Source organism: Aphelocoma coerulescens, chromosome 1, assembly GCF_041296385.1.
Source record: "Aphelocoma coerulescens isolate FSJ_1873_10779 chromosome 1, UR_Acoe_1.0, whole genome shotgun sequence".
In the NCBI taxonomy this organism is placed as follows: domain Eukaryota; kingdom Metazoa; phylum Chordata; class Aves; order Passeriformes; family Corvidae; genus Aphelocoma; species Aphelocoma coerulescens.
In genome coordinates this window covers 6,983,690-7,008,941 of record NC_091013.1, presented here as the reverse complement: position 1 = coordinate 7,008,941, position 25,252 = coordinate 6,983,690, and positions in this window count along the sequence as shown.

Below are 25,252 nucleotides of genomic sequence, written 5' to 3'. Positions count from 1 at the left end.
GGAAAATTTTTGGTAGTGAGAAAGTTAAGAAAGTGAAACCTCTGTAAATAACACACAGGATAGATTTAAATCAACAGAAAGTTCATTTCAAGAACAGGAATACCAAGATTCACAGCATAGACTTTTTCAGATAGGTGGACAATGTACTGAAAGGGAGCATTAAAAATCATAGAATCAGGGAATGGTTTGGGTTGGAAGGGACCCCAAAGATCATCAAGTTGCAGCCCTTTGCCATGGGCTCTTTCTCTAGGCAGTGCTGTCTCTCTCCAGCTCTACTCCCACATATGGCCTGGAAAAGCTTTTGAAAGCTGAAACTGAGAAAGCTCACAGGTTCTCAGGAGAGAAGACCTTTAAATGTGTGTGCTGGCTTTCAGCCCCCAAGCCAGTTCCATAGGAAAACCTCTTTCCTGGAATGGCTTGTGTCTATCCATAGACTTTCAGCTCTGGGATGTAAAGTCAGCTAAGATGGAAATGAAAAAGGGAATGTGTGTCAAAAGGCAGTTTCAAAGCCAGCTAAGATAGACATGAAAAAGGGAATATGTGTAGAAAGGCAGCCTTCTGCATGTCCAAGATCTGTGATTATCAAAGAGGCATTTATGTTCTAACAGTCTACTTAGATATTCCAGGGATTTCTGACACCTCTCATTGCACACAGAGCAACTGTACAGCCACGTGTAGCACACCAGAGCATCCCCTACCAGCTCCCATAGTCATCAGTGGGGGCAGAGCAGCCCTGTATTCCAGACCTGGATCCATTGGATGGAAAGGAGCAGCACAAGAGCAGCAGAGAGAGGGCTGGATGCTGATCCTAAACCTGCAGGTCACTCTCCTGCCTAACTCATCTATTCAGAATATGCATTAAAATTATCTCACCTAAAATTCCCTCTTGCATTCATACCACCAGAAAATCCCATCCAACCTGGCCTTGCACTCTTCCAGGGATGGAGCATACACAACTTCCTGGGCAACCTGTGCCAGTGCTTCACCACCCTCACAGGAAAAATTTTGTCCTAATACTTAATCTAAACCTACTCCCCATCTTAAAACCACTCCTACCTGTCCTGTCACTTCAGGCCCTTTTAGATAGACTTTCTCCAGCTTTCTGGCAGGCTCTCTGCAGGTACTGGAAGACTGCAATTAGGTATGGGGCAGAACAGTGTTCATGAAACATGGAATTGCTGGGGTTTGCTCTTCTGAGTGGAGATGGGTACAAGTTTTTTGTCTGCAGGGTGAGGTTTCTCTAAAAACATACCAATTTTTTGTGTGCATTGACAGGAATTTGGAAATTTCACATGCACAATCCAATTCACCTTCCTTGAAAGCCCACATCATACTCTTTTGCTTAGAACTAAGCATGTAGACAAGCACGTCAAAATCTGATGCTACCATCACAAAGCCAAACCTGGAAAGTTTGTCCATCCTCTGTCCCAGAATATCAAGCTTACACTGACATTGTAGCCCTGATTCCCATATACTTGTTCATGATTTACATGAAGTTACAGAAAAATCAGGTGCTTCTACCATGTTACACCAAAGCCCAGCCTCCACCCTTGACTAAAACTTGTATTACAAGCTGATAATGTCCATTTCACTTTAAATATATGTTTTCACCATCTTCTAAAGCTGTCTTCTGCTAAGTAAGCATTCTGCTTTGCTGGGTAGAGACTATTAGGTATTACAGAAAGTTATGGCATTTATGGTTTCACTCTCATTACAAAACACTGTTTACTTCCAAATTTCCCTTCTTCCTTCTCTCCCCTCTCCACAATATATGTAACAATGAGCTGAATGGTCTCTGTTTCTCTTGTGTGTATGGCATCAATCAACACTTGCAAAGGATAGTGTATCCTTGGCTCTGCTTGATTGAGATCTGCAGTTTCACATTTGCATAATTAATACACACATCCATATTTAATCTGTGCAGATGAAGACAAAGTCATGACTGCTTAAATACCACAGAGTTTGGCAAGCTTCCAGCATTGGCAAAAAGCTGTACTCTCGTGCTTTCCTCTGGGTGGGATTGCAACTATTTGGCCAGTTCTGTGACATGTTTACAAAGCCTCCCTACTTTTCAGATCAGAGGGGGATGGAGTAGTGAAGCTGCCCACAGATGCTCCCTTACACACTGCTGTAATGTCCTAATCACATGAACAAGCATTTGTTTTGCTTTCTTCTTCCTCTCATCTCCACTTCCACTTCAACAGAGACTGGTGGTTTTGGTCGTGCCAGTTGGAGCTGTTACCATAAAGGCCTTTACAGGAATCTGTGTGTTTTCCATGGCAGAAGCTGCAGAGGTGAAGTGGAGGCAACAGGTTCATCACTAATATTTCTGTGCTACTGCCACAGGGACCCAGGACGAGCTGGATCCTGGCTGTGTAGGAAGTTGGATTACACAGTGCTTGTTCTTGGCAGCTCCAAATTAGAGGAGCTTGGATTCCCCCTCTCCTTCTTAACTTTGTGCATCTGGCAGAGGTGTCTCCCTTCAGCTCAGTGTGTCCCCAGATCCCCTGTATGAATCAGTAGACTCAGAGAAATGTCATAAAGTGAAGTGAGGTGAATTCAAGCCTAAGTCAGGAACAGGGCTGCTAAGAAAGGAATAATTCTCTTTTGTGAAATAAAAGGAAGTCTTGATTTATATTTCTGCTTCTGTCTGAAGGAAGAATAAGTTCTAACATTTTAAAATTAGAAATAGACAAGCTAATAGAAATTAGCCTGCCAATTGCAGGACGGTCTGCTGTGACTGGGGAGCTTGAGCAAGCAACAGGATACCTTGGTGTCCTGCCTTCTCCCACATCCCAGTGGAGATTTGGATCACCAGAAGCAGCTCTAAGTGATCACTTTGTTAATTTGTGCCATATGTGGTCCCCAGAGAGAGCCTGTGCTTGCTGGCAGCCATGAACCTAAAAGAAAGTAAGTATAATCTATATATAATATATAATATTGTACAATATTTAATAAGGAACACTTTTGAATGGGCTACAGTCAAGGTTAACAGGCTGACTAGGAATGAATATGATCTATTTTAAAAAAAAATCTTATATCTGCATACCACAGAAAGCTGGCTAACATGTAGAAGGACCCTTACATAGTTCATATACCATGTGGCTGGCTAGGGAAAAATAACTCCTTTGTGCCATAACAGTTGGAAAAGTGCCATAGGGATGTGTCCTAACAAACCTCAGAGAAAAGGGAGAGAGTATTCCTGCAAAACTTCAACCATCCTCAATCTCTGAAATCTAGCAAGGTTCCTGAGGCAGAGATACCAATCAGCAAAAAGGACTTCCAGTTCTTAGTTACAGGGATCACATTTCTTGTCCATTTCTCCTATTACTTTATGTGTTTTTACCAGTGTTCTCTTTAAAAGTTTGACATCATTTCCAGCTTAATCTTTTTTCTTTGATTTATCATTAAGCTTTTCTACTGTTCGGGCCCCTGAGAAGCAGCAAATTTATCACACACTACAATCACAAATTAGCATATCTTCAGAAAACAGTGTTTGACAGCACTGAAAAAGACCAGTCCTTCAGGATATGTTTTGGGAACACTAGGACATTGAAATTTTCCCACTAGACTATCAAGGACTGTTGAGGAAGCTGGCATTATCCAGTATCATGTTTTATGAAGACATTTCATTCACCTGATAAAGCTCACCAGCAGAATTGTTGCCTGCATTTTATGACTAGTCCAGACTGGGACAACAGCTTTTGTTTATTGTTACATTAATGAAAACAATAAGGATGCCCTCTTAAGGTCTGATATTCTTTCTCTAAGGTGGGCTAAGTATAACACTTTCATTTCCACTCTAATTATTTCCTTCTTTAAAAGATATAATTGCACTTTTAGTGGATGTGCACAGGAAGACAATTAGTAATTCCAGCAGTCTGGAATCACTCAGAAACAACATTTTCTTTCCTAAATACAATATCTGAGTTGGTATCAGAACTGACTTTTGCACCCCAGAAGAATATACTCTTTGTAGGGGTTTTGTGTTCTCTGTAGTGGAGATGACTCTGACCTGCTGCTTAGAAGAGATGAACTGTGTTTTGTTCCCCTGGATAGCAAGACAGAAGAGTCAGGAAGAAGGTGTTCCCTGTTTTCTGACATCATTAAAACCACAAACATCTTCCTTTGGTTAGAGCACCAATGGTTTGCACAGATTTCCCAACAGTCGTACTTCATTAACAATAACAAACAAGAAAGCTGTACTTGGATGTCTGACAGTGAATTTGTTTCTTAATCCAGCAGTACATGAAGAAATCATTTCAGAAAATATGGATAGGAAATGGTATTTACCACTCAATGTCTACAATTTTTTAATTCAGCACTAAAGAGATTAGGTGATTCAACCCTATTATTAAAGTAGCTGAGGGTCTGCTGTGCAATGGGAGATATTCAACAGACTAAGTGCTGGTTATAATTTTACTTCATTATTCAGATTCTGAGGTCTTTAGGGCAGAGAATATGTCTATCTGTATTCCCTAAAGCAGTATGTGTATTTATGGTGCCATTTAAGTGCCTCAATGCAATGATAATATCAAGTGGCAATTCTGTTGAACTCTTAACTTGGTTGAGGATCAGACCATCTGAGTACACAGGGTCCCAAAATGCAGCTCTACCATGACCTCTCCAGGCTGAAGGATGCAGTTCCTTCCATCCATACCTCCTCACCAACACTGAATTTAAAATGAAGTGGTGTTGACAAGTGAATTTGCTCTGAAAAATGGGTTTGCAGAAGTGGCTTATTGAGGTTTGATGTTAATGCTCCCTCAGTGGCTTCCCCTTCAGACTGCTCAGTGCATAACTGAGGAAAAACTGTTGTGTGACTTTCCTGGTAACCCACCCCTGATTCTGAGGACCAGTTTTGTCATCTTCCACTCTAGATATATGTCATCATCACCCACCAAAATCAAAATAAAGATGTTTTATTTTGAGGGAAAACTAAGGGTGGTGCAAATGCAGACCTGGCCTAATGTGTGGAGAGTTTGCCTGACATGCAGTGGAAGTTGACAAGTATTCCCACAGGCATCTAATTTGAGTGTCAAAGTCAAAGACCTTTGGGAGGTCCCCAGTGCCAGCATCCAAGGCAGGAACCCAACTCTATCCACGGCCAGACAATCTGCTCAAAACAGTAGGCCCATTGAGCAAAAAGATCAATTTTATCATGATTGCTGTTGCACCACATTTAAGAATTGTGTTTGGAACACTTAGGACTCCAACCACAAGCCAGCTGAGTCAGTTCAGAGGGTGTGTGCACAGGTACAGAGGGCCACAGTCTGTTCCTGGGCCAAACCTATGCAGTAACCAATGCTCTGCTCATGACTCCTCACATGGAGAGGAGACAGCTTTCCCCATCTTGGACATTAAGGAGCAGGGAATGAACTTCTACCTCACAACTTCACCCTACAACCACACCATATGAGCACTGCTCCTTCAAGGAAGCCAGACCTAGAAATCAGTAGAGTTCAGTTGTTTTCAGTGCATGATCCATAGGAACTCTGGACACATAAAGACTACTTGCAAGAGGACCACAGAAAAGAAATAAACCCCAGCACATTGTTGATGGATTTATGAATACTATGAAGGAACCTGGACATGTCTGGGGAATGTTTTACAGTTCAGTAAAAAAACAAAGCTAAGGATTGGAAACCACTGTCCCAGCAAATTGGATACAAATAAACTGGACAAGGACTGTTCTGCCAGTGCTTTTACTGCAAATAAAGTTTAGTAAAACTTTCAAGAATGTGACTAGCTGGATGATTCAGGAGAGGTTGTTTCAAAACAGGGGAAGTGGGGAATACATCAAGTGTTGAAGAGCACAAAGAAACCTGCATTTCCAGCACTTGGTGGCAAATATTTCTTGGCTGATGTCTCTTGTATGAGGAGTTAATCTGAAGAGAGACAGGAAAGAACAATGGCTTTGTAGGATAACTAAGGTATGATACAGCAAGGGGCTGATTTTAGTGACCTAGTTTTTCTGCAGTGCCAGCCTCTGAAGTAGAGATGCGTGTTTTTCCACATCCTGATGCTAATAACCAAGATAATTTCCTCCAAGCTAGCTCCATGGTCTGTTTTATGGGCACAGTATGTCCTTATCCTCCTGGAGTGATAAGACGCCACCTGTTCCCCACAGTGAATTCCAGTGGAAAATGTTCTATGCCTGTAAAAAAAAAAGTGCATTTCCTGCAGGAAAAATGTGACCTTAAGGACTCTATCTTGAAAAACAGAATTTATTATATAACTGCATAGGTTTCTTGCTGTCTCTTGCAAGACTTAATTATTCCCAGATGAAACAATGGCTCCACAAAAATTAATGGCTGCTTCTACTTCTGTATAGTGACAATTCATTTCTAGCATTACTGTCTTCTTGTTTCTACCACAGGTGAAGCTTCCTTTACTTCTTGTGAGACACCTTCATCACAGCAACAAAACAAAAAATGTGAATTGTATCCAGGTAGGTGCAATACCTCTCCTGGCACCTTGGATCTCTCAGATAACTTTCAGAATGGAGAGAAAACATAAAGCATTCTCCTGCACTGGGAATTGCTACATTTTCCACGTTCTCCATCAAATCACTTCAGCAACCTCCACTCTGTCCATCACACTTGGGTCTGTGGTGCAAAAGCATATTGAGCCCTCTCACCCCTTACTGACCCCCCTCATCTGCTCCTGCACCACAAACTCATTTTTAACAGCCTTCCCTCACATTTTGAGTCCTGCTCTGGTCTGCTAAAGCATCTTTCTCATGAGGGCACCCCTTAACACAATTAAGCAGCTATATTAAATCCAAATTGAATTGTGGACTCATTGTGCTCACATTTGAGTCTATTACAGATTGTATTTGTTTCATTTCATTATTTACTGCCAGAAAATGAACAACTCCCTTCTTAGCAGCAGGCATCAGACTTACGGAGCTGAGGTCCAGCCAGCCTAATCAGAGTTAACCAAACTACAGACTCCAGAGACAATAACATGTCTCTAAACAACCACTTACATGAGAAACCAATCGATCATTTTGATATACTTGTGTTTGAAGCGCAGGTCAGGGGACAAAATTGATGGTAGTTAGAAAACCAGTGCACTAAAAAAAAAAATTATTGATAAATTCACAGAGCCAAAGATTTGGATTATATTTTAATTTGGTAAAATCAATACCTCCGTCATATTTCTGGAAGGAGAAGGCAAAGACTAATGAAACTGACACAATACATTTTCTGTAATGTTATTGAGGTGTGAGTTAGAAAGAAAAATGTTGGAAGTGTCTATAACTCATACATAACATATATGAATTCCTTCATCAGCTTTTTCTGACTTGTTTATTGCAGAAATCAATACAGCAAACAAACAAATATTTTCAGTATCCTTCTGGTTGTTCCCAACAGTGTCTAAAAGTATCAAACCCTCCAAAATGTTTCAATGTTGCAAAAATAATACATATTTAACCTAGGTAAAGCACACTAGGTGCTTTTAAAAATACAATATTGCTATAAAGTGAGCACTAAGAATAGTGATAAATTGACCCAACACCAATTGAAGTCTAAAATAAATCTTTGTTGGTTTTTCAAGAAGTTTTGATCAAGTTCTAGCTTTATATGAGGGATTTTACTCAAAGGTTTTACCTGCAGCTACTAACAAGGACCTGATGCATCCCAGGAAATGAACCCACAGTACGGGCCAGGAGTCTGCTGGTTGCCAATGGGACAACAAGGTTTGATCAAAGCAGTGTGAGGTTTTGATTGGAAACAAATTTCCAAACTGAGTTTCCCAGGCACTAATAATCCATATTGTCGCAAGGTTCAAATTTGCTGAACTCTGGTCTTCCATTGCACCACTGGTGTATTATTTTTACTTTTTTCTTGAAGGAAACAATACATTTGATACTATGGATGAAGGGATGTTGTGTGTATAAGCTAGCTCCACTGTTTTGGAAATTGTAGTGCTTGGTGCTCTCATGATGCAGCAAGATTTAAAACAGCCAGTGGCTAAAGGGAGAAGGCACTGGAGTGAATAACCAAAGGCAGTGTTAACTCCAGCACAAAGCACCTACCTGGCTGGTGGAGCAATGGGTGGAGGAGTTACTAAGTCATCTGCCACAAGGCTAAGAGAAGGGATGCAGCAATTTCTTTACCCATTGCTTTTCCTATCCCACATCATTCCCCCTCTGTTCCTGCCCCTAGCCCTGGTCACTCCCTCGGGCTCTCCCTATTGGTTCCTGTACCCCAACTCTGCCCATGTACCGCCCCTGGGCCCCTGACAAAACCCCTCTGTGCCCGGATCACGAGGTCTCTCTGCCTGTGGGGGATCGCTGGCACAAGATGTGATTAAAGATCCTCTTAAACCCTTATGGAGAGACCCTTCTCGCCTCCTTCACTGTCACTGTGTTGTAAAGCTGGTAGCTACTGGAGCAAAACCACGGAGCCGTCCAAAGGACTACGGGAGGGCAAAAATGGTCCCACTGCCCTAAGCAGCTCCACTGAGCTCTCAGGGAAAGCTGCAGCTTGCTAAACTAAACCTAGCACTACAACAAAGGGACAACTTTGCTTCACAGTGTGTGCTTAAGCCAAAGGAAGTACCTTATTCTATAAATACATATTTGCTGTTGCCAGAAAGCCACATAAAATCTGTTTGAAAGACTCACTCTATGAGTGAGTCATTCACATCGGGGTTGGGAAGTGTGGGGCAATAAAAGCAAAGATTATCTCAGACTCCAGCATTTGTCCTGCCCAAGAAATGTGGCCAAGCATTCATTGCATGAGCAGGGTTGAGACAACTCTGCCTCAGAGCCTCAGGAGAGGTGGAATCCAGAGCCCAGCATGTGCCAGAGGGATCAGCCACAAATCCTGTGAGGCTCATGAATAAAGGAGAGCTCGTTGCAAAATGGCTGTCTGGGAGCAGCTCTTGACCTGAAGATGGTGGAAAAAGGCTGAGGAAAAACCTCCCACCCACAGCCCAATGCAAAAATTCCTCTTTGAGTATGCTGCAGAAAAAATATTTACTGTTGTTCTCTGTGGAAGGCCTTGCAAAATTTTAAATGGATGTGGGCAATTTTAAAGTCCACCTTGATTTATGAAAGCTGTCTTAACAGATAATAATGATGTAAACTGTGCAGTGCTCCTTGCAGCTCAGTTTTATGGATGTGAGGTGTTAGCAAACATTGATAAGGGAGCTGGGAGCAGGAAAGCTCTAAAGTAGTTCCCATTTAGATTTTATCCTGCTGTGTTATCCTGAGGAACAATCCCTATCCTCCACACATTTATAAGCAAAGAATAAGGAAATCCTTAGGCTGATGATCTCCTTGACCTCCCTCCTTCCCCCGGGGCTTGTGAGAGTCAGCTTCAGGGCTGTCTGCTGTCACTGCTGTCCTGTGTGCTCAGTCCCAACCCTGCCTTACACTGTTGGAATCTTTTTCTTTCAGTCCTGCTCCTAGAACATTAATTTATTTGTCTGAAAGAGAAATTTGGGAGCTTGGCTATGATTCCTGAAAGGTTCATGCAGTTGTAATCCTAACAATAAAACATTCATGGAGTGAATGGGAAGAACAATGTGCAAAGCATTAACATCCCTGCAACTACATTTGTGCAGAGGGCCTTCTATTTGTTCATGCAAAATATGTGATTGAGCTAAAAGCTGGTGAAAAACCATCCATACACATTTATGTGAATCAGAGCTCTGGGTTTCAATCAATGCCCTTTTAAGTCACTTCTCAGAATTCCATGGAAGTGAATTGCTTGAAAAGCTTTAGGAATGAGGATAATGTCAAGAATCTTTACCTTTCTACATCTTTCTAGAAGGATTCAGCTTTAAAACTCTCAGTAGATTTGGGATTCATCCCATCAGGAAAGGGGAATAAGAAAGTGACCTGTGTCTCTTGCTCCTGCAGAAAAGTGCAGCATTTACAACTTAAAGCACTATCTCTGCTAATCATCTATGAGTAAATCAATAATTGAGTCCTTTGAGGAAACAAGCCCTGCATAATGGTATCTCTGCATATTTTTGCTACTGATAAGACAACGCACCCATGGAATGCATAGGTATGACCCATGTTTCAAGCTCTTTCAAACAATCAGCACATGAATAAAAATCAAACTTTGAAATTCACAAAGAGTGAAATTTCATTCCTGAGCAGAGGGGCTGGCACGGTGACATTTCGCTTCCCTAAGCTCTCAGAAACCTTGAAAACAGCACTTTAAAGGCAGTTCTGCATTGCACAGCCTTTGAGTTGGCCTGCTCAGCACTGAATTTCATCCATTGTGAATTACGTGTGAGAGGACTTTGATTTTTCACCTAAGAAGAGAAAAGAACTAAATGAGTAGACCACATGATTCTTTTCATGTAGATATCCTGCTTGCAATCAGCACCTATTGTCTCTGGGGCTTGTAAAGGACAAAGCAGGGGTTGGTATCCTGGAAGGAGCTGTAGACATTTGTACATAAAAAGTGAAAAACAGGAGGAAGAAGAGATTGGGGGAAGGAGTACTGAGAACTGGATTTTTTTTCCCAATGCAACGGCAAGAAGAAGGTCTACTGAAACAGCAAGTGACAAAATGGTACCTGTGTATGCTTTTACAGGAGTCACAGAGCCACATCTGTGGAGGAAGCACCCCAAACTTCCATAAAAGGGGTATTATTCACTGTAAGTAAGTAAAGGTTGTTTTTCTGTTCTGAAACTTGAAAAATATAAATATTATGTGCTATTCTGGGTGCTAGTAAAATTGCTTAGAGGTTTGAAATTGAAAAGGTGTTTTGGAGGAAAATCTTAAATACTCTAGAGGTTTGGACTTTGAGTGGGATTAGCCTGTGCTGGCCTCTGCAGCCTGAGGAAGAAATGAGGTAAAATGGGAGATTGTCAGGGAGGTAAACAAAATCCTAAAATGAACAGATTGAAGGCAGTAAGCTGTTTAAGATAGAAACTAATTTGAAAACAAGATGCCATGGACTAAAATTGGGATGGGATGGGTGGGTGCACAGGCGATTCAGACAAAATTACCTCACAGAAAAGAACCTTCAATTTGGCATGGATGGGAAAAGTCAGCCACTGAAGCATGTGTGTTGGGGAGGGGGTAGAGTGCAAACCCACTGTGAAAAGGAGCAAGAAGTATTTTTGGACAGGGATAAAACGCAAGGTTACAGCCACTAATTGGATTTTGGAGGATATGCTGATATTAGCTACTTGTAAATTGGTTGATATTTTCTGGGTTTGCAAGGACAGGCTTTAACAGAGTGATGTTTTCTCCCAGCAGTTAATGTTGTGGAGTCCTTAAGTCATTTGCAGCGTCAGCCAGAGCTTGTGAAGGGTGGTGAGACTCCTTCCTCAACAACAACAACAGGCTTGGGATCAGGCTTCTCTGGTAAAACTATGAGAGCTTTACAGTTTCGTCAATTCTGTGGGTAGCATTGCTTTTTGATTACCAATAAGCCTTTTAAGTGAAAGAGGGCTGTGGCAGAATACTGCTTCTATAAGCCTTTTCTTGTCCAAGTGCTGAGTGCCCTTGGAGCCTCCCTTCCTTGATGATTTGCTCAGGAGTCCCTGATGGCCTTAACTCATTCTGCTCACGCTCATGCTGCTGCTATCAAGATTTCTAGACATTGGCATAAAGTTTAACCTTCAGATCCTAAAGAGTCACAGACTAGATTTCTATGACATTTGAAATCAATTTAAGTAACAGTGATATTTGCTTCAAAGTACTGCACAGGAGGTAATTTTAAACATAAACCTTTGGAGGACCTGCCAGTGCTAATGATCAGTGCTCTGATACTGCACAAACACTTGCTCTTGCTGTCAAACAGCCGTGTATGGCCTGTAAGGCAGGGAAACAAAATCCCCCAAACTCTGCCTTGTGTTTCATAAGTTAATGAAACAGTTTCATTAACTCCCCTACCACAGGGAATGGTATTTTACGTGAGCAAGCCTAATATATTACATGCAGAAAAGAGCTGGGGTAAACATACACCCAAGCCAACATGTCACAAGGTGATAGCTTGATTTTATTTCCCAGCTTACAAATACAGTAGAAAATAATGCTGTGGCTGCAGTCCTCAAAGGCAACAGGTGAATTTAATGTGAGCAGTGACCACTCAGTCCTTCTGTAAAGACATCTAGAAATAGAAACATGGGTATTTCTACTTATTTTGTCCCCTGGTGAAGAAAAGCAGCTCTAGACTCATATAAATCAGCTAGTTTGGCTTGGTTTATAGTGAGTTCTAGTAGAATCTTTTCCTTAAGGAATGAATAGACTAAAAATGTCCTGCTAGATAGAATGTACTATCACAATATGCTCAAGACCTGCATGACTTAATAGTTTGCCTTTGCCTGCATGCCCATTTAATATAGTGCAGAGTAGGGATGAAGCTGCTAGAATGCATAATCTGGACATTTCCATCCTTTGAATATTTCAACTTTTTAAAGTCATCTTGACTTTGCATCAATATATTTTGCTTTGAAAGTCAGAATATCTTCCTAACTTAGCTTAGCCTGCCACTACTGAATTGTATTTGCTGTTTAACTCACTTTATATGCATTTTTGTCCAGAAATAAAAATTATTTTTTTACTTATGTTGAGTGGCATTTGCCAGTCTGTTGATTAAATCAGAATTATTGCCATAATCGAGCGTTACCTACCATGAATCAAGATGAAATTGACATTCTGTGAAATGTATTATAAAAAATGGAAATGCAGAAACTCACTGTCCCAATTTATATTAAATAACGACTCAAAGTATTACAGTCTAGCCCAGAGGAATGTAATTAAGTGACACCTCTCTTACAAGGCTATTTTTAACCTTGTAACAGAATATATTTTAAGGTAGAATTGCTAAACAGATTTGCAAGTTGGCTGAAGCAAAGATATGCAAAGTTTATAACTGTTCTGCTACAAGGGAGACCAATCAACCACAGTTTATTAACAAAATCCACAGCACACCAGAATGGTCTCTGCTTTTTTTTTTCCTGGGTTATTTTTCCTTGTCTTGAGACATGGGAGCCCGTGATTCTGCTTCACCCTCCCAACTCAACTGCAGTGTGCAAAGACCTGAGCCAGAAGGATCTGTGCACATCTTCATCCACCCAGTAGATAGAACCAGACATTCTTGCAGTGATGAACTTTTCCTCACAGAAATCAATAAAAATGTATTTTATCATAATCCTAAAATCAATATTAAATAACTAAGCCAAGCTTTTGGAAAAATAAAGTCCCTGACTATAAATTTTTCCTAAATCTAAGCTTTGAAATCAATTAAATCCATAGTATGCCCCAATACATTTTATGACCATTTCAACTACTGCTTTTTTATTTAACACCATATTTTGTTCTAGGAAAGGGTAATAAATGTCTCTCCAGCACTGAAGAAAGCCAACAAGGGACACTGGTTGTTTGGAGTACATTCCTTCAAAGCATTTTTCTTCATGTTGCTGAAGGAACTAAATTAGCTGGGAAAACTCAGACTAACAACCAGTTATCCATCAGGGCTTTTTGTGGCCCCATATCACTGCACACAATTTTTTTACAACATGAAAGGCCAACAGGACATGCTCCCAGGGACAGTTCTGCACTGAAAACCACCAGATAGGTGGTACTTTATGGCTGAGTCTAAGCAGTTCAACTTGGCTAATAAGATGTGGGGGTGTGGTAAGGTAGATGACGAAGGCTGTGAAGGGCTGGGAAGAAACCAAACCCCATGTCAGACTATTCAAACAGCAAACAGTACCCATCTTTGCTGCATCCAAATCTTAAGGGTCTTTTCCAACCTAAATGATTCCATGATTCAGTCATGGATCATAACAGAGAACTACTTGTGAGCCAAAGAAGGCAGCAGGAAACTATTTTGAGGCTGAGCGTTGTGCAGATGAGCATCTGGCAGCCAGAGGGATGCAGCTTTGTGGATACCCTCTCAAATAGGCTGCAACAACATCGTCAGCACTGTTACAGCAAGTGAGGTAAAAACTTTGCCACAGCAGGGAAGTATAAACAGGTTATGGGAGGATCCTGAATTATGCTCAGATAGTGAGCAGGAATGGAAAATTAAACTACTACTCCAGGCTCTGAAATTTTTCTTCAGCTTTTAGTGTAAGTTTATGCTCCTGGAAATGGGAATACCTGGGTGTGAGATTCATCTGACCCTGTAACACTGGCAGGTCCACAGTGCTGTGCAGAAGTGGCCTCCAGGATGGGTTTAGGGTCCCACACAGTTTCTCTGCAGGCAAAGCCCCACAGCTGCCTTTGAGATACTTTGGCTGATATACCTGTGAGTAGTGAAGCAGTGGAAGTATGGAGAGCATAATTCTGAGCTGCATTTAGGAGATCCCACAAGGGTGCACATTTTCCATAGCACAGGTAGATCCAGAACTTCATACCAGACATGGAGAAATGGTGACCTGGTGTCTTGCACCCCTTTTCAAATGCCCCTGTGAAAGTATCACAGAACTGACTCAGGGTAGATAAAATGCTCTGGCATCCTTCCTAAAAGGACCCTACATGGGGAATGATGAGATGGAAGAGGGGCTGGGGGGAAAGTCCACAGAGAACATGGTCCTCCTCAGGTTACATGACAAAAATATTTAGATGTCAAGTCTGTGGTCCCAACATCCCAATCTCTTCCCTCTGCACAGCAAGTTCCTCAGAAAGGCTGTAGCTTCAGTGAGGAAGAGTAGGAAATGCCACCTTCCCAGTGCAACATACACAGGACTATTACATGCTCTGTAATATTGTTCCTAAACTCTGGAATGAAATGAGATCTCAGAGAATTCCTTAGTGGTGCACAGACAGGGAACTTAAACCCTGAGGCTGCCCCAGAAAAGCAAGGACAGAGATGGTAGGTCTTGTGGTGTCTGAATTCAGCCAGGGCCTGCAAGGGAAAGCCAAAATTGACCACAGCTTCTGGTGTCGTCCAGCCTGCCTTCCGAAGGTAGGGCATGTACACTGATACCTGCTGGTTGCAGGTGCCAGCTCCAGTTTTGTCCCTGAGAGACAACCCGGACACAGTAAAAATAGTCTGAATGGGTGAGGAAGCAAAAATACCTCAAAAATCCCATCCACTCCTTCCTCAGGCCACTGGCTGAATCCCAGCATTGGAGGCAGGGATTGCACATGTACTAGTTTGAAAACAAACCAGTGGGAGGCACCAAGTCAGAATAACAATTTAATGGGGAAATTAAAGAAAAGGAAAAAAGAAACTAAAACACTGTTTCAAACTGACAGAGTCAAGATACAACCTGAGTCCCTGTTAGGCAGGGTGGTGGTAGCAGTCTGGTAGAATGGTGGCTGAAGTCCTCTGAAGTGGTGATCCTGTAGGAAAGGGGTCTGCTCTTCCTCAGAAAGTCCAGTGATGGCTGTGGGATTCCTGTCCTCTGGAAATCCAGTGGAAAGGGTTGTCTCTGGTGTTCAGAGTCTCAGATTATATCCACAATAGGATACTTGGTTCCTCCCTCTGAGTGGAGCATCCCACAATAGGGTAATGAGTCATGAGGCCAAGTGTTGATTAGGCTCATTAACAGAAGATAGTCTGGAGGGAGTTATCTCTGAGTCATGTGGCAGGACAATGATGGGCCATGAACAGCAAGATAGTCTGAGGGGAGGAGGCAAGGAAACACTGCCCCACCTGATTTCAACAGCTCATGAGGATGGTAATAGAATACACTGCAACCCAGGACAACATGGCTCAGCAGTGGGACATTTGGGCCACTGCATTTCCTCTATGAGGGCATCCAAAGGAGGATGCAATGGATTCCCCTTCACCCTTCAGTACTGACAGAAAATGGAAAATATGGTGCAAGTTAATCTCTTTGTCTATTTTCACTCCCAAGTGACTTGCTGAACTTTGACTCTCCCTCCTCAGCGGAGCAAGCCTCCTCCTCTGGTCAGTGTCCTCTGTCTGGGGATATGGAACATGGCTTTGTGTGAGTGCAGAGCACCTTTTACAACACTTGAAATGCGTAGATCTTCCTATTTCACCTCTTTCTATCTTGTCGTCATCGCAAAGCTCCAGCCCAACTCATTATCAGCTGTCAAGAGATTACTATTTGCAGATACAAGCTGTTTGAGGAAAGAATATGAGGGGATGGGGGGGAAACAGGGAATCCTGCCAAAGGATGGCCAGCAAGACATCTGACAGACCAACATCCCCTTTCCTGTCTGCTATGGCTTGAGCTGAACAGGCAGAAGGATGACATTAGGACCTGTGCCTGTTCCTTTCCCCACTGCCACCGCCCCTCTGGGCTTCACCCAGCTGCAAAGCTGGGGTCCCTCCCCTGAGCTGCTGACCGTGGTGATATTCACCCAAACTCCCCCCCCATTTCTGCACCCTGCCCTTCTCCTGTCTTGAAGGAATGTGCCACTTAAAGTACTGTTCTTGACGATTGTTACCCCAGGAATGGAGGTAATTTAAAGCAAAAGCACAAAAGCTTGTGGAACGCAGTGATACTGTTGGTGCTCAGCTTACGCAAGAAGCTGGCAGCAGATACGGATTTCAACCTCACTTATGACTGAACCATAAATAACTTTGTTCTCATAGATCAGCTAGCTGAGAGTCAAACTAGTTCTAGAGGAGATGCTTTCCTAGGAAAGTCTCTTACTACTCCTCTCTGAAGGATACTGTTTGGACTTGTATGAAAATATCCATCCTACATTTTTCCTTTTGTCTCATACTCTCCTAGTTCAGATCACACCTTTGTTTCATTCATGTCTTTGTATAAATACATCAGTGCCACCTGGAAGGGGTAAGTGCCCAGAACACAGAGCTGTGGGCTCCAGACTCAATTTCTCCAGCCATGGGCAGGATTCTAAATTCAGTTCCTGGTTTTCTTGAGCAGCCTCACTCTTGGCTCCTTGGCTCTCATTATGGAGAGTAAAACAGAACTGGGGCAAACACAGCACTGTGGGATGAACAGATGGGACTGGAACAATAAATATAGTAAATTCTTTAGCTTTTTAAGTATCTTGTGGGAATTTACTTTAATTTGTGTTGTGGCTGTTCAGTGGGGCAGCTCCACTTATTGACCTGAGTGCCTGCAGATGTACCTGACCACACCACCAATGCCTGAACTTAACTATGATGGGAAAGGGATGTCTTTATAAGGCATCCCTTGCAGTAATCAGCCTTTCTTTCTTCCATATGTCTTCCCTTTAGCCTGTTCCACACCTGGAAGGGTTTTACACACTTCGACAGTAATGGGCTACGGAAACAAATTACCCAGATTGGCAAAGTGCACTTGAGAATTGCTGAAAGATTTGGTCCAATTATTGGTATCACAAGGGACCATTGTGGAGGGGTTTTGCAGCCACTGGGAGCTGGGGTTTTACCCCTCGTGTGCCGACACAAAGAAGCCCAGAGGTAAACGCTGAAAGCCCTCTGGAAGGCGGCACTCAGTGCCTAACACACAATGAAAATGGGGTAGAGCTCTGTTGGGGCCCTCCCCCCTGCCATGGGGTCCTGGGAGAGGGGCACTGGGGGGGAGGCACGTGGTTTCCCTCGCCCCTGGTCGGCCTCGTTCCCCATGGGTTGGTTTGTGTTCCCCTGCACGGGCAAGGACCCTCGGTCCCATGATTGCAGCAGTTCCACGGTAGAGCCCCAGCCATGCAGCTGGGGAAATAAACATCTCTCTAAAACATCTATCAAGAATCGGTCCATATCTATTTCTTTTCCACGGGCCTCGTTGTTTGATACACGTGTTGCAGGATCTGCACTGTAACATATGGTAGAGAATGTGGGCAAGACACCGATCACTAAGGACAGAAAATTTGTGAGTAAAAACCACTCTAGATCTCTCTCTTCTCGCCTTGGTTTGGATATTCTCTCTGGACTATGGAAGAATCGTGGGAAATGCGGCTCTCTGAACCACAGAAAGAAATGTATCTAGAAGTTAAAAGAGTCCTTGAACAACAAAACAAGAAAGTATTAGTTCCGGGAGATCTAGAACATTGTTTTAACTGGCTTTTCAAAAATTTCTTTTATATTTCTCAATGCTTACTTTTTGATATTAATCCTCCTGGAACTACTGGAATTAATCACAGGTGTTTTTGGTACGAGATCTGGGGTGAGATAAAGGATCAAACAAAACATGCACTAGTGATAGAACCTCTCCATGCATCCCTTGTAATCAGCGAAGCTCTTCAGGAGCATTTGTACGGTCCCATTACCCCTAGAGCAGAGGATGCCCGTAATCCCGTGGCTGAGACCGCGCAGCAGCCATCCCAGGAGTGCGTGACTGCAGCCGTGCCAGCGGAGGTGCCTGCGTTGGATGCGCCCGGCCCCCTCAGGAGCATGCGCCTTATCGCGAACCCCATCCCTGTCTCAGGGTCCCCGGCCGCTCGGCCACGAGTGAGGGAGTGACGCCGCAGGTGCCGCAGGTGCCGTGGACCACGTGCAGCAGAGAGGCGGCCCCCACGAGCAGGCAGGAACCGAGGGTCGGCGTGGCAGGCCGCTCTGAGCACACGGCTCGGAGAGCCTTGTAGAGCGAGAAGCGGCGGTTTCCACAGCGACACGAGAAGCCGCACAGTGCAGCGCTGAGCCGAAACGAGGCCACTCTCAAAGCGGCGTGGAGTTGGCGGAGTGGTACCGCTGACAGGGCACAGGGCTGGTGGCGATGGCAACGCAGGGCCACGCAGAGCCCAGACACGCACCGGAGTAGCGCCGCTCGGAGAGCGTGGAGCAGCCGCAACGCAAGGGCCCGGCTGAGACATTGGAGTTGGCGAGGCAGCAGCCACGCAGTACAAGCAGCCACTACAGACACACAAGCACGTGATAGGAGAAGTTGTAGGAACAAATATAAACAATATCCATCCCAGCAACTTCCCTACCCACAACCTACCTTCCCCTTTTACCCTATACCCAATATGAACCCTTTCCTAAGTTTAGCCCATCCCCAATTTATCCCTAATCCATTTTTCACCCCATAGATTCCTTATACAATTCCCTTTCCCTACAACTCCTCTCTGATGCCGAGTGGGGGATGAAGAGGGGGAGGGAAGAAATTAACTATTGTTGTTTAGAGTTCCAACAGGTACAAATGGAAGAAACCCTCTCCTGCCTCAGTTTCCCCACAAAGCATGTCCAGAGACTCCTGTCTCCCTTCTGTCAGCCTTAAGATGTTCCAGAGAATCTGTTTGGACATTTAAAGACTCAGGAGAGTGGCTTGTTTTGTTTTGAAACTGTTCTTGTTATGTTTATCCAGTTGTTTTCAATGTTAGGTTTTAAATCTTTTTGTTAAAAATAAACGGGTGAAATGTCGGGGTCCCTCCTCCCCCTGCCATGGGGTCCCGGGAGAGGGGCCCTGGGGGGAGGCACGGGGGTTCCCTGCCCCTGGTCAGCCTCATTCCCCATTGGTTGTTTTGTGTTCCCCTGCGCGGGCAAAGGACCCTCGGGTCCCGTGATTGAGCAGTTCCTTGGCAGATCCCGGCCATGCAGCTGGGAAAATAAACATCTCTCTGAAACATCTATCAAGCATCAGTCCATATCTATTTCTTTTCCACGGGCCTCATTGTTTGATACACGTGTTGCAGTATCTGCACTGTAACAGAGCTCCTCACCCAAAAGGGGCTGTATCCTTCTGTCCCTGTTTAGCAGGCACGCAGGCAAAGGCAAAGAAGTAAAGAGAGGGGACTCTCCGTTTGCGTTCCACGCAGGTTTATTCCAGTGAAAAGACAGCGACAAAGAGACAAATTGGTAGGAGGGTCCAGGGATCTTATACTGGGTACAGAATAGGTGGGGAAAGGGATCTCAGCCAATGGGATAGAGACAAGCAGGTGGGATTGACAGGAAGAGAACCAATGGGAACAACACATAGGAGGGACTCAGGGAAGGATCCAATGGGGTGTCAAGGAAGAAAGAACTTTCTAGAACTGATACATATTAAAGAAGGGAAATGAATATCCATAACTTCATACATGAAACAAGGAGGGGAAAACATTAACCAATCAGGGGAAAACATGCAAAAGACAAAACAAGGCAATCATGGGTTCTCACCATGACTGAAAGTTACATGCTAAACTTGGGTTGCTGACCACCACAGCTGGTTGTCTGTGTTCTCCTCAGGAGACAGCGTGGCTGGAACCACCTGCACTGCCACACCATTTTGATACCATGATAACACAGATGCTTTTTTTTTTTTCTTTTCTTTCCTTTTTTTTTTTTTATAATGAGGATGTATGGTTGTAGATGGGAGCTTGTACCCCACGTGCTCAGTATGCTGCTGAAGCCCAGAAAAACAAAGAAAATGTTACATAATGGATGAGGAATAGAAAGAGAATAGTAAGAAAAATAATAGGAAGCCTTACTTCAAATGTATGTACAGTAATAGCTGCTCTGTCTTAAAGAAAATTAGAAGACATTCATAGAAGGGCAAAGAAAATTATTTGGGGCATTATTTGGGAAAATGTTTTTCATGAAAAAGGTTATGCTGGGACTGTTCACCTTAGAAAGGAAACCAATGAAGGACAGTATGATAAAGACATATTAAATGTCGTCTAGTGTAACAGCAGTGGCTGAAAAAATTCAAGTAAATTGAAGTGCAGCAATTTCCAGACTGATCAAATAAAACTCTTTTCACACAGGAGATAATTAAACTATGGAACTCTCTGCTGCAAGGCACTGGGAAGGTCAGGCACTCAGGATTTCTGCCTGGTAAGGAGGCTCTTCAGACTTACAATAGCTAGCATTCATGTGTTTTAAGATATTAACATCTGAATTGCAAGGAACATTTTAGGAATAGCCTTTCAGGGATAGGAATGGGAAGTGCTGCCCTGTGATTTCTTCCACTTGTTTCTGAGACATCTTCCTCTGGGGTTTCTAGAGTGGCTTAGCCACCTCCCCCATGGGAATGAGGCTGATTGACCCTTGGGGGCTCGGATCACTGCCCATGACATCCAGCCCTGCTGGGGAGCCTGGGGACACCAGGGGACAAGCCCTGAGATTTTCTAATCCTTGCAGTGCCTCTGAAGGTTCTCCTCCATTTGGCTTGACTGCCTCCCCATCTGAGGTGGTCCAGGTCTACTAAAATCAGGGCTGATACCCTCTGACTCACACACTGAGCTTGCACCTTTGCACCTTTCCTGCAGCAACACCGACCAGCTCTGCCTCACTGGATTTCCTAAAAAAAAAAAGTCAAAGTTTGCCTTTTTTCAACGTGTAAGTGACACTGTGCTTATGTGCATGAATTTAAACCATCTGGAAGGAGTATGGCCAAAAGCTGAGGTGTCTTGGCTTTCATATGGGTGTTGTTGGGGCTCTTCATGGACTTTGTCTGAAATCTCAGCATTGTTTCCCTGTTTATCCAGGACTGTCAGAGAAATTTCTTATCATTCACACAGAATCAGTCCTGCCACAGATCTTTCTTCCTGATGCTTTGTTGGCTCGGGATATACATTTGCTGAAGAGGAAGTTGTGTTACCCTATTCTTCAGATGAAAACCCCACTTTAGGAAAGGTTGTCTTCTTCAATTTCATTCAAAAATTGAAGATTTGAAGGAACAATATAAAACATTTTTTATGTGTAAATTTGGGATTATGATCATGCTTTAATTCCATACTTATGGAAGTGGACTGGGCTTTCCCAAGGAGCATGGAAATGGCTTGAAAAACGTCATAAAGGTTTGAAGGTTGCCAGGCCTCGTATTAGGATGGGTGATTATGTCCTAAAGCTCCCTGAGGGCAGGAAAGGGTGCAAGTGCAGTTAAGTCTGTGTCTCTTTGCAACAGAACTGTGACAGCATCTGTGCTTGACATAATGTGATTTAAAAGCACTTTTGTCTTCCTGCCTGCACTCCCTGACAGACAAGTTATTTATTAATTTTTGATACCAGATGTGAATTGTCATGTTAATAGCCACACAGCTTCTGCAGTGCAAGGATTGCTCAGTGGTGTTAGGGCTGGCCTGGAGCTCACCTAAGAAAGAGTAGCAGAGACAGAGCTTAACAACTTCCCTCCACTTAGGAGGAAGTGTATGGTTGAAGGAAATTGTGCTCAGATTGGAGACCCCTTCAAAGTCTTCTCCTATGGAACACAATGGATTTTATCCCCAGGCATCAACATCCCTCTTTTGGGTTAGTAAGACACATGGCATGCAGGCAGATCTGAATAAACATACTTTAATCAAATGTACTGGAGATGTGAGGAGCCACAGCAGCTACTCCTTCGAGCTACTGCTGTGCTCCTGTCACCAAGAGTGAATTGCTACAGTAGATGCAGCCATCAGTCCTCTCTGTTCACAGCGCCAGGTCAGCTGTCCATGCAAAAGGCATATTTGGGGCCACAAGCACAATAAAACATAGTTTCCCAGAGACAGTCAGCTTTCTCTGCTCAAGCAAAAAGATAGGGACAGCATGCTGGTAGGCTGGATGTGAAAGAACTTATGTCTGCAGGAATTCCAGGCTTAATTCTGTAGGGGATCTTTATTGTTAGCTGTGAGGGAGGGCCTGACCTGCACTCAGTAGGTAAAAGTTCCTTTGTAACTGGACCCATGGGTGAGGGGTACCAGGGGTCTGGGATGTGCTGATGGAGGGCAGCTTTTCCAGATTTGTTAGAGTTAATGGGCAGAGAAAGGCTCCAGCTAAGCTCTTGTGGAGGATGATTGAATGTAGGGTTTTACTGTTCCCAACCAGCTGAAGAGGAAATACAGGAAGACTAATCTATCTCCCTAGGCTAAAGTTAGCATTTGGGTTTACTCCATCCGGTGCCATTAAATTCCCATTTAAAATCAATTTTTTGGGACCAGGATTTCATTATCTCTTCATCAATAACCTTCTGTGCTTCATCAGTTTCTTCAGTCTGCTTTGCAACATCTCTTCAAAATCTGTTTATGTCCAATAGTCACAAAACTTTATAGGCTGCCTAGGTACCTAGATTTTTGTTTATCCTCTGGAACCACAGAGAATTCTCGTGCTGAATCATAATGGAAACATTGAAAAGTCAAAACCAGTTGTAACTTACCATCTGAAAGAAGAAACAGTAAGAAGTTAAGACCAACTGACAATTTTGTTTCACGTCTTACCAATCCAATTTTTCTGGGGTCTCTTTTTTTTCTGCCTACTTCAATTACATATTAAGGCGAAGTCGGTATGACCTATAATTTTTTTTTCTTCCATTTCAAGCCTGAACCATTTAAACCAAGAGTTTTTCTCAAAAGGCTTTATAATTTAATCTCTTGACATGCCATGTCAGGAAATATATCACTGAAAATTTTTGGCCAGTTGAGTTACCGGTGATTCAATGTCTAATTTTTTAGATGTTCCCATGTTCACTTCAAACTAATGGATATTTTATGGTAGGTGTAGTGGACCTTTTTAATTTTTTAATACAAAAATCTAATATATATCTAGTTTTGACCAAAAGTAAAACAATGTTTTTGAACATGAAAAAACAGAAAGATCATTCTTACCATAAATTCTTATGACTCTTGTTGTGCTGCATTTATCTTACTGATTTCTCCATTTCAAATGCTGAAGAAGAGGCAGCTGATAATTACATGGATTTATATATATTGTGTGCCCTTTTAAAATATGGTGAGCACACAATCTTGCATTGTTCTTTATCAGAGGACCTATAATGCAACATAAAGCTTTGGCTGCAAATAATATTGTAAAAGTTTATTTATGGGTTGCAGTGTTTCAAGTAAGTTTTAAAAATGCATACACAAACAAAAGCTAAGGAATTGTGCCTTCCCAGTCACCTGTGGTATGGGATTGGGAATTGTGGTTTTTTCTGATGAGGTGCAGCTCCTCTGAGCTGTTTTGGGAAGACATGACTGGGCAGATGGTGATGTGGCTATAGATTTAAGCTTTTAAAATTTCTCTTTTTAGTCACGTGGATGGGACTGGCATGCGGCAATTTATGAGCTCAGGTGTATATATAGGCTGGTTTTCTTTCTCCTCTGGGATTTTCAAGACCATACAGTGGATTTTATTTGCAATTACGTGCCTTTCTCTTGTCCTTCAATAAACTCTCTCTTTTTTTGCCAATGGCACCCAAAAGAGGAACTCCTAAAGTTTCACAGCAGAATTTTGCAATAATATTCATTTGCTTTGTGAGAGAAGGAATGGGAAAATGATGACAAGTGTTATCCAGAGGCAATCTCTTTCCATTATGAGGGGGAAAGACAATTATATGAGAGCATACCTGTCACTGGCTAATTCTGCACAGCATCCCAGTAGAGTCCCTATGGAGGGCTCTGTGCCACTTTTTGAGGTGTGTGCAGGAGGCAGAAGGGTTGGACCTGTGAGATCTGAAAACCCAGCACTGACATCATTCTGGCTTTACCATTCGTGCTGACATGGCCTCTGAGTCAAGTGCATGGGTTTGCACTGTCTGACAGGGAAATTCCAGTGTGCAGCATGGGCTGTGTCCTCTCCACTGCCCCAGGGACTCACCTGACTCCAAACTTGGGGACCTCCTCTGACTGGAAAGGAGGGAGAGGATGATTCTAGGTGTGGAGTGGGACTGAGAAACCATCAGACACTGATGAGGGTTTTGCTGCTCATCCTCAGCAGTTTAGCCATCTGTAACTCCAGACATCCCTTTGCTCTTTGAAAACAGACCTTCGGAAACCCTGCAGGCTGAAATGTTCATATCATCCCAGCCTCTTCTCTGCTTTTGTGTTGGTTTACCCTTGGGCTACTGATAGTGGCAACAATTCAATTTTTTTTAATATGGAAATCACAATTACTGTCAAAAAGTAGGAACTATCATTGAAGTTTTTTCTGGATGCCTTTCCCTGGTGGAAAAAAAACAGTGTAAGAGATAACAGACCTTAACAGCTCCTAAATAATCTTGATACTTTTGAATTAATTGCCAGGGGTGAAAGTGGTTGAACTACTTGAGAATCCATAGAAGTTGACAATAGCTCTCTGGGAAGCATTAAGGATGAATATAATTTTGTTACAGTGGGATGTTAATGTTATCTTTCACATCAATGGGGACCCAAGGTCACGAAGCAACAGTGCCCCTGTCACTCACTGATTAAAGGAATCCTATGAAGAATCTAATATCCCCAGCCATGAGCTGAGGTGGAGAGTATCTTGAATAAAAGTTAACACTGTGGGTTTTAGGAGACTTCTTGGGTCAAATGGCATGTCCATCTGAAGGTCAGGATATCTTCTCTGAAAATTAAGCCCACAGGCTGCAAACACAAAGATGTTACCACTCACTGCCAGCCTGGAGATCTCTACTATTGTGAGCACTGATCCAGGGAAACTACACTCACAGTTATTTCATCTGTGCATGCAAGGGGTCAGTTTTTTCTCCAAGTGCAGTTATTGCCAGCTCCATTTTTTCT